We start from the raw sequence: 11,188 nt of genomic DNA on the forward strand, positions 1-11,188 counted from the left end.
GAGATCATGCATATGATGATCATTGATAACATCTAAAAATGGAATTGAATTATCCCAATGCAATTCATCAAAACTAGTGTTCATAACTCAATTCAAACTGAAAGAAACTTTGAGAAACCTTTGGGGCTTCATGGGTGAAAGGGTTCCTTGAATCAATCCCCACATATCTTTCTTGAATTCACCAAGAATTGAAGAAGAAACCTTGTGGAAAATTAATATTTTCAAGATATTTGGTCGTGCATCACATATTCATATTCACTAAGCCCGATTATTCTTATTCATGCATGTTTCACATACTAGTACATTCCATGTACTGACATATATTTTTGCCTATATTGTATCTAAATGTAGGGTCCAACGATAACTCAATGTATTTCGGTCGCGGCTAGCTCAGAGACCACTTCACACTTTAGCTTTTGGTGAGTCCTCGTGATTCGATGGCGAGCCTATGATATTCTTTCTTCATGTTGTAAGGATATTCTTTCCTTCATGTTTAGTATGGTAGGAACTTGTCGTATGCCTCGTCTCAAGTAGTGAAGGCATGTTTAAACTATATCACTATGTTTAACTCTTTAACTATTATGTCATTATCTTATATCGAGATATTCATGTTGAGACTTTTGTTCTACATTTATGTTTTAGCTTCTTGCTTTTTATTTACCTTATGTATGGTTATGTATGGTATGCTAAGCGTATTGATTAGGGTCTCTCAGGATTCCAATCTTCGTATCACATCTAGGGTCTAGCTTGGATTGTGATACTTAAGATGTTTGGAAGCATAAGCTATGACTTTGCTTCGTTGAATCAAAACACAACACAGTCTAACTCTGGATGCATAAAAATAAATGACAAAACCATTTGTTCCCTGAGCATGGACAATACTGGAGCAATAGATAATCTAGTTTTCAATTCTAGAAAACTTTTCCCACATGCAGCAAACTGTTGAAACTTAGTATTCTTCTGAGTCAACTTAGTTAATGGAGACGATTTGAATGCAAATCCCTAAACAAACCTCCTATTTTAATGATGAGTTTTCTCATATTGTGGCCATCATGGGTGTGCCTCTGCATAAGAAGAATGAGCTAGTGGCCTATCAACCCAAAGGAGTTACAAAGGTTTGGTATAAACAATAGATCATCGACAGGGGTGAAGATATAGAGCCTATCGAATGGGAAGAGTACAAAGGTATGCACCTAGACAGCTTTTCCCCTTAGATCTAAGGGAGGTAAAGATCCAAGAGTTCATCAATCTTCGCCAAGAGAGTATGAGTGTGAGGAAGTATGCCCTCAAATTCACCAAATTGTCTAAGTATGCTCCTTTCATGGTCTTCGACCCGAGGTCAAGGATGAGCAAGTTCATTTCTAGTATTTCTAGCTTGGTATCCAAAGAGTGCAAAACAGCCATGTTGGTCAAAGAGATGGGCATCTCCCAACTTATGACATATGCAAAATAAATTGAGGATGAGAAGTTGAAGGAAAGGTAGAGAGGGTTCAAGAAGGCTAGAGTTGATAGTGGAGGGTTCATTCCTCAAAGTTCGGGTTATGGTGGTACAGGAAAGGGCTAATATGGGCAATAATTCGTATGGCAAGGTTCCACCAATTCTCCTCCTCCAAGGTTCAACAAGGCAAAGGGTGCTAACTCGGTGGTTCCAAGAGAAAATGTGGGTGCTCAAGCTTTCCCTTCTTGCAAGAAGTATGGAAGGACACATAAAGTGGAGTGTTTAGCCGGCTCCAATGCATACTTCAAGTGTGGCAAGACAGGCCACCATGCTAGAGATTGTAGAGGAGGTGGTGGCATTAGGCCTCAAGGCCAAATTGCTCATCGTCAACAAGTTCAAGGTGGTGGCCAACGTACCAACCCTTTTATGCTTTTCATGGGAGACAAGAGGTGGAGGAAGCACCAAATGTTGTTACCGGTATGTTAAATGTCTTTTCTTTTGATGTGTAGGGGGTTGTATTGGATACCATGTAATAGCTCGCATGTTTGTAAATGTCAGCTATGGTCATCTCCCCACAAGTGAAGGTTTCAAATGTTATGTACATAATTGATTATGCATGCATTTCATAGTGTTTCATACTATACGAATGCTGAAATGTTTTCCTTAAAAATCATACATGCCTATATACTTAGTACATTCAAAGTACTAACGCATACTCTATTGCCTACATGATATCACCATGTAGGGACTAGTGTTTCTCCACACTCTTCTCCACGTGGCTAGTTGATCCATTAAAGGCTACTTAGTTGGTGAGTTCCCATGGTTCGGGGACAATATCATTTCCTTTCTCTTTTTTATGACATGTATAGACTTATGGTCATCTTTTGGTACTTTTGACATTACATTTTAAATTTGAGGGTGAGCTACGGATATGTCTTAGCCCCTGCCAAGTCATTTAGTAGAGGTATGATTAGACGTAAATGTATGATGTTAAAGCCCAATTTTGACTCCCATTCTATGTTAATTTCCCTTAGTCCTATTATCTCGTTATTTTCTGCTACACATTGAATGTCATTACCTCTGAGTGTCTTATTCGCTGTGTCACGTCTAGGCCCTAGGCTGGGTTGTGAAAAATAGTTATCACTCAAGTATTCAGATGGCTCCATATGAGACTTTTTATGGGAGGAGATGTACATTACCAATTGGTTGGTTTGAAGTTGGTGAAGTTGAATTAATAGGGCCATACTTGGTTCACCATGCTATGGAGAAAGTGAAAATCATCCAAGAGAGGTTGAAGACAGTGTAAAGTCATCAAAATTCCTAAACTAATGTTAGGCAAAGAGATTTAGAGTTTGAACTTAATGATTGGGTGTATTTGAAGATTTTTCCCATGAAGGTGTTATGAGATTTGGGAAGAAGGGAAAGCTCAGTCCCTATTACATTGGTCCCTATTAGATTACAAAGAGAGTTGGCAATGTAGCTTATGAGTTAGAGCTACCATCAGAGTTAACGATGTTCATCCATGATTCACATTTCTATGCTCAAGACGTGCTTAGGAGACCCTTAGCTCATTGTTCCTACAAAAATAACTGGTGTGAAAGATAACTTGTCGTATGAGGATATTATGATTCAGATTCTTGATCGTTAGGTTCATAAGTTGAGAAAATCATTCCCTCTCGGGCTCAAGTTCTTAGAAGAAGGTTTGTAGCTTCAAATCTCCATTGTATTTATCTTTTACTAATCACTACCCCTCTCCTAAGCAAGTAATGAATACAGGATAGTTTCAACACATGCACTCATTAAAAGGAAAATAAGATGAAGATAACAATAATGCATGCTTGAACATTTATCAAAAATCACCTAGATGTTTGCTTACTTCGTTATTCTGTCATGGTTCTCACAACCCTAGTTATGGGATTTATCTATTTATATTCATAAATAAAGCATTCAGAATTTGTGTAGAATTCATATAACAATACTTACGTTTATGAAATAGTTAGTCTTGAATCAATCGATGAACAACAAATTAAGAAATAAATGAAAACTTGTATTCACGTTTGGTTCCCAAAAGTAGTTCAAATATTTCTTCTCACAACCTGTTTTATACTCAAAAACTGGAAACATAGCATAACATCAACATAAACCTTATGTAGAGTATTTATATAGTACAAAAACAAATCCTAAAGAAAGTAGGAAAACTAAATCGGCACAAGTTCACATTCACTTTTCACAGCATGTGCTGCAGTTCACACCTCGTGGTATTTTCCTTGGCTTCAAATGCTTCTGATTCAACCACCCTACGGACAAGCTTCAAAGACCGTATTGTTCATAACAGTCCGTTCAGGGTCTCGTATAGTTTTCCTTAGATTGTTCCTGTATCTTCTCAACACTTTCTTCACGGCAATGTTAACGGCCCATCATAGCTTCCACGGTACAAGGTGGATCTCATAGGGTTATCCTTGGAAAACTTCTGGATTATTTTTAGCTCATCCTTCATGATCGAAGTTCATAATCTGTGTGACCCTCCACGTCATGCAGGATTTCATGGGAATCCACTTGGACAAAAACTCTTCGCACTCTTTTTTTACAGCATCATCTTTAACTGGCCACATCCACAGACTAATGATACTTCACGACCCATGGAGGGCTTCATGAGTCAACCAGTGGACAAAAACAAAAATTAATAAAGCAACTCGTCCTCGTGTGCAATTTAATTTTTCTTCAATCAAACACAAACGCATATCATATTTAGAAAAATATGATTGGAACCCACGCTAATTCAATGGTCTGAGCATCAAAAGTATCATAAATTCGCAACACATCAATTTTCTTCATTTCCCCCTATTCTACCAAAGCCCCAAATTGATTAGTTATGGTAATATACTGATTCTTCTTCTGTTTTGTTCTGGGATTCAAGACTTACTCTCTCATATTTCTCTTGCCATTGTCTATTATTTATGTGCTCATTCTTTTTGTTCTATTCCTTAAACTCATTGGTATCAACTTTCTTTCCTTTTTCTTTGTTCTCATTTTGCTGGTTTCTCCTTGATTTTCCTTTGTATTGTTCTCCTTTTCTTCTTTTCTTTTCTCCCCTCGTTTTCCACTTTCCCCCTTTTGATACGATTTCAAGTGGATCACAAAACACTCTTTTTTATTGTGACCTTAGATTTTACATATTTTTCAATATCTGGGCAGCATGTGGTTATACTTTATAGTGACCCCCTTCTCCATGATTTCTTTATTACCTCTACATTGATTCTTTTGGGTAATTCTACTAGTAAAGCAACCTCAACTTTGGCCCTAATACAACTAGGATTTGTTTTGTTTGAAGTACACATGTCAACTTATATAGGCATTCCTGTTGTTGCTTTCAATAAATAATTTGCCTCCTTGCCAAAGAAATTTAGTTGTAATTATAGGAATGAGATCCACGCAATAACTTTGGTGGTTTCTTCTTCTAAATCAAAAAGAGGATCCCATTTGAGGGTTCTCATGGAGTATGACCAGTTCTTATGTGAAATGTAAAATTGAGATTTAGATAGTAGATTAACATAGTCCTCTAATTTGGAATCCCTGATTAAAATATACTTGTTGCTCAATAGACTGATGTTCACCTCCCTTTTAGTTCACATTCTTATGGAATTAACTTTCTTAATTCCTGTATCTTCGGCCATTCGTATGAAAATTTTTCAACGACAACATACTATAGATCTTCCCTTATTGATTATCTTTTTCCTCCTCCCAAACTATTCTTGGTTCACCATGAAGATAAGTTATTTTTTCAGTTATATAGGTTGTTGTTAAGAATGGGTTGGATTGAGCATGGTTTCTTGCATGATAGTACGTGGTGGTGTGGTAGTTTGGGTTGGCATCTCCTCCACGGGTGGAGGCTGGCCAATGACCGTGGCGGCCATGGTTAAGTCAAAAATTTAGGATTTTTAGTTTATTGGGTAAAAAGCATTTTCGCAAGTTGATATTTTTATTTTTATTTTTTAATTTCATCTCATTTTTAGCAACAAAATTAATTTTAAATTAATAAACTGAAAGATGAATCCTTAAGAATATAATTTTTTTCTATTAAAAAAATTGATTAAAATCTAACATTTTTTATTTGAATATATTTTCCTCTTTTGTTGTTGCAATGATATTATAGAGATTTTGACTTATTTGGAAAGGAATTATTTTTGCTGCATGTGAAATTAGAAAGAGATTTTGCGGAAATTTTTTAAACTATGTAAATCATTGAATTCTAAGAATTAATGTTTGTTGCAAGTTTTGGTTTATGCATAGTTCAAATATTTTTGGAAAAACTAAGTTCATGCCCCATAAAAGCAAAATAATTACAGACAAGTATCTTTTTATAATTCATACCTCAATTCTTATTCTTATTCTTCTCCAATTCGCTCCTTCTTCTCCAATTCTTCTTCCTCTTCTTCTTCTCCAGTTCGCTCCTTCTTTCTCAATTCTCCTTCTTTCAATTCTTATTCTTCTCCGGTTCGCTTCGTCTTTTTCAATTTTCCTTCTTCCGAGTTCTTCTTCTTTTCTGGTTCTCTTTCTTCCCCAATGCTTCTTCTTCTCTAATTCAAATCAACACTCGATTCCACACAAATCTCAAATCAAATTAAAATTGTTGAAGAACAAGAAGAAGCCTAAAATTACTTCATATCCATTGGTCAATCACTATTTCACAAAGTCAATCCTCAACCCTTAATGTGGAACTTCTAAATCCTCAAATGATACTATAACATGATATGACATGTTGTTATGGCATCATTGAGGAACAACTAGACATTCAGAAAAAATTGCACAAATATTGAATGATACCATATTTTTTTTGTGTGTATATATATATTGTGATGGTATTAAAAAAGTTTCCTAAGTCACTCAATGATATATGAATGATATTATCACAGTATATTTATATATTCTCAGGATATTAAATTATTATAATTAAGGAACAACCACTGTTTCACCAAGTTAATCATCAATTCTTAATGATGGACTTCTAAAATCCTCAATGATATCATAACAGTATATTGCATAAAATAAATTACACAAATACTGAATAACACCATCATAGTATATATATATACTATAATGGTATTATAAGATTTTTCTAAGTCATTCGATGATACATGAATGATACAACCACAGACTAAGCAGACTACAAACTATTTGTTTAGCTGGTATATATCAGTAACTTTATCTATATAAAATTGAGACTTTAATTGTTAATTTTCTAGATTTGTTTGTTGGACTTGTCCGTTTGAATAAATAAAAAGGTAACCTACATAATGCCACTAGTTTGAAATACTACAAATTATACCATATTTTGGACTTTGAATGCATGTATCTGGCGCATCCAGATACGTTCAGATACATGTATCTCGAATACAGGAGGTCAAAGTTTAGTGTAATTTATTCTAAATACATTGTATTCATGTGGATTCACATGTATCTGACTCTTTCGCTCAACGCTCTCATATCTCGCACTCCACTCTCCTCTCTTGCTAGCCTCTTTCTCTGTATCTGGTATGCCAGATGCATGTATCTAGTATCTCAAATACATATATGTAGTGTGATTCACACTATCTAGGTTACATAGACAATGTCGCTCGCCTCCCTCTGATCTCTCTTTCCTCTCTCCTTCTCTCACTTACCTCTCTCCCTATTTTAGTGTATCTAGTAGCAAAATACATGTATCTAGGTGTATAAACTTAAAATCTAGTATTATTAATTAGTTAGATAATTTGTAATTATTTTAAGCTATAGAGAGAATTAGTAAATATGATAGGAATGTTTGTCTAATTAGGTAGTCTTTCCTAAATAAAAAGGCGCTCAACCCAAATTTCAATTAAAAATGTAATATATAAAATGGGAAAAGACATAAATTTCCCTTTGGACTTGTCACTAAAAGTCAGTTACACGCCTAAACAATCATGATGACCTATTACACACTTGAATCAATTAAAAGTGAATTTATTTCCATCCCAGAAGTTGATGTGGCAGAAGAATTAAAAGGAAAAGAAAACAATGCGTAAATGAATTTAAAAAAAAAAGGAAAACACAACCCATTCTCCATGGACAACCCTCCAACTTTTTATTTTCTTCACGCCATTTATCATTTCTTCTCCTTCTTTTTATCTTATCAAAATCACTTTATTTTTTTTCATAAATCGATTACTTATTTTTCACCATTCTCTTCTTTGAGCTTGAACAAAATTTATAATTGTGATAATTATTTGTGGTGGATTTAGTGATGGGTAATAAAATTAGTGGTGGCATGAACTTTAATTTCGATAATTGGCAACAAAATTCGTGTGATTTTGATAGTGTATATTGAAATTCATTGAAATTTGTTGTTATGATTGTGATGAATTTCAATGGTAGCAATGGTGGCGATGTGATTCTGGTGAAATTTAGTTAAATTTATTATGATTGCTTGCAATTTTTTATGGTAGTAGTGGTTGTGGGAAGACTTTGGTGGTGAAATCTATGGTGGTGGAGATGTGAATTTGGTGATATTGGCAACAATGGTGGTGGTTTAATGGTGGGTTTGATGGTGTAAAGGAAAGAAGAAGCAATTAGGGTGACATGAAATTATTTTTTAAAAATTTGACATAATTATTGATGTGGCAGTGACATGGTGATGACGTGGCGCGAGTGTGAAACACTTTGTCATCATGTGACTGATTGTATGTGCATCAAGGTAGAAATAAATTCACTTTTAAGTAATTCAGGTTGTCATAATAGTTTAAGTGTGTAACTGACTTTTCGTGACAAGTTCAGGAAGGAATTTATGTCTTTTCCCTATATAAAATATATTTTGCTCACAAAAATTTCTTTGGTATGATTTAATGTTTTATTTTTAAAAAATAAAGTTTAAAGCATATCTTAATTATTCAGTATGATTATAAATTTATATAGTTGAATTTTTTTAATAAAAACTAAAATTGATTAATACCTCTATCGGTTTTCAGTACCAAAACAAATCAAAAGTTTATCAAGTTATTCCCATATTGGTAATGTCCCAAGCTGGATTCGCTTACAAAGCTAACATGTTATATTTTTACAAAATTTGGTAGTTTTTCTTTCATAGTTAATACATAAAAATATTTGAAGAAAACTCAAGTTAAAAGGCACAGGGTGATATTTGAAGAAATACGCGAAGTCAAAATAGAAAGACAGCAAGGGTAACTTTGGTAGAAATAAAATATGTTATATGAAAAGTATTTTATTTATCATCTTGTTTTCAGTACGTAAGAAAAAGATATGATCATAAAGGGTATATGACACATTAAATATACGTAGATCCTATTCTTACCTTTTTGGGTTAGAGAGATTGGACACATATATTCCATACTTATTCAAGAGAAACAAGCAAAGAATGATAGGAGAAGACAAAATCTGCATCTTCTCAAATTTTCAAAATCCTAGAGGTTGCGCACATGAAAGATTGAATAGTTTCTTACAGTTATTAGGAGTTATTTGTTGACAGTTCCTTATGGTCACTAGAATTTATGTGTTCTTTATCCCAATTGGTTATGAAATAGTTGTACTTAACTAGTATATATAGATCTAGTAATATGTAGGTATGTTGTATTATTTTTGTTATCCAGAAAGATTATTTTGGATATACGAAAGACTTGTGTCTCTCTTTGTATTTTTTATCTCTTTTATCCAATATAAAACCTCTATTTTTATTATTGGTATCAGAATCACGTTGATTATGAACTAATATTTTCCAAAGTGAACCAATCATGTCAACTCGTGATCAGATCATCCAACTATTGACCACTCTAGCAACAAAATTTAAATTCATAAATGTTTTGGTTGTTGATGTGGTTGCATTAAAAGCACAAAATAATTAGAATCAGCAAAAAAATAAGTTTTACTAGAAAAGGGCAAGGTTGATAGCACTTGAAGGCATCAAGAATTTATTGATGCTCACACATAATGATGGAATTTTTGAAGTATGAGAGAGGATATCCTCGAGATTGACTTTTGCAAGTAGAGAAGTATTTTCAATATTATCAAACACCTTGGATCATTTTGCATAGGTCAAGGGTGAAAAGCTATTTTTTGTAGGATGAATTGGAAAAGGGTAGGCAAGAAAAATGAACTCGCGGAGTGTCAAAACAAACGAATGGATTAGATCGACTTGAAAATGAGTTTTTTTGGAAACAGCCTCTAGCAGAAATGCAAGGCAAGGCTGCGTACAATAGACCCTTGCGGTCAGGCCCTTCCCCGGACCCCGCGCATAGCGGGAGCTTTAGTGCACCGGGCTGCCCTTTTATTTATGTAGTATCTAACAGATTGGGTCAGTGTTCAAGTATAGGTAAAAATTTGCAAAATAAATAGCGCTTGTGCTAAATTAGCCAAAACACGATTTGTTTGGAGTTTTCCTTAGCAGGCTTAAAAAGACCTTCATGTGTACATTAGAATTCACAAGCCTTGATATGTGTATAAGACGATGAGCTCGACTTTAAAATATAAAAAAAAAACAAGGACCAAATCAACCTAGTAAGGTACCAGCTTAAACTTTTGTCTCATGACATTCTTTAATTAGGACTTCTCTCCAGCAGCTCTAGAATCCTTTAATTTTCAATCATGTCTCCAATCAATTACATGCCCTTCTCAATAGTTTACGCTTTTAAACACTCATCCACTGAATCTTGAACAAATTTGATGAGAAAAAGGCGTATGCTATCGTTGTGGAGACAAGTTTGCCCCTGGTCATCGTAATTTTCCACATTTACAGTTAATACAAGAGGAAAACGATGTGCAAAGTATGGATAATAATCAAAATGAAGACATACTCCTTAATGGTTTGGGGTAATGAAGTCTCCTACAATTTTGGGCAAAGAATGTGCTTCAACTTTGAAATTTCAAGAAACACTTTGTGGACATAAAGTGTTAATATTGATGAATAGTGGTTTGACGCATAATTTTGTAGAAAAAGAAATTGTCATGAAACTTGAGATGGAAGTCCATTATATCCCTTCCTTTGGTGTCTAAATAGGTAATTGTGAAATCATGAAATGCAACAAAGTTTGTCATGACTTGTAAGTAAAAGTTTCTAACTTGATCATAAAGTACAATTTCTTCCCTTTTTCTTTTAGTGACGGAGACATGGTGTTGGATATACAATGGCTAGCATTTCTGAACACAATACAAATAAATTTGGAATAAGATATTTCTAATCTTCCAATCTAATGGGAAAACATATAAATTGCAAGGTGTTCCTCGGAAAACACACACAACAATATGTTTTCAATCAGACCTTGAAGAGCAGATGCTGACTGAAGATCCTATGCTAAAACTTATGAGGGATAGCCTTGTGAAGGCCCAATCAAGAATGAAAGCATAGATAGATTCTAATTGCAGAGACTTCTCTTTTATTATTGGTGATGTTGTCCTTTTACGTCTTCAGTTATACGGCCAAAAGTCTTTGGCCAATTGCCCAATCCAGAAGTTATTTCCTCGTTTCTTTTGCCCTTACAAAGTCATTCGTAAATTAGGTCTTGTTGATTATCAACTTGAACTTCCAGCCAACTCTAACATCCATCCTATCGTCCATGTTCTCTTAAAGCCCACCCTTTCTTCTTACTTTCCTTTATCCCAACCAAAACTACCATTAAATGATGAAGGCAAGTTCATTATTTCTACATGAACAAGTTTTGAATCATTGGAAACACCCAACCACCAATCCGCAACTTGAGTTATCGATTCAATGGGTTGGTCGATCAT

The sequence above is a fragment of the Solanum dulcamara genome, chromosome 8 (genome assembly GCF_947179165.1).
Source record: "Solanum dulcamara chromosome 8, daSolDulc1.2, whole genome shotgun sequence".
Classification (NCBI taxonomy): domain Eukaryota; kingdom Viridiplantae; phylum Streptophyta; class Magnoliopsida; order Solanales; family Solanaceae; genus Solanum; species Solanum dulcamara.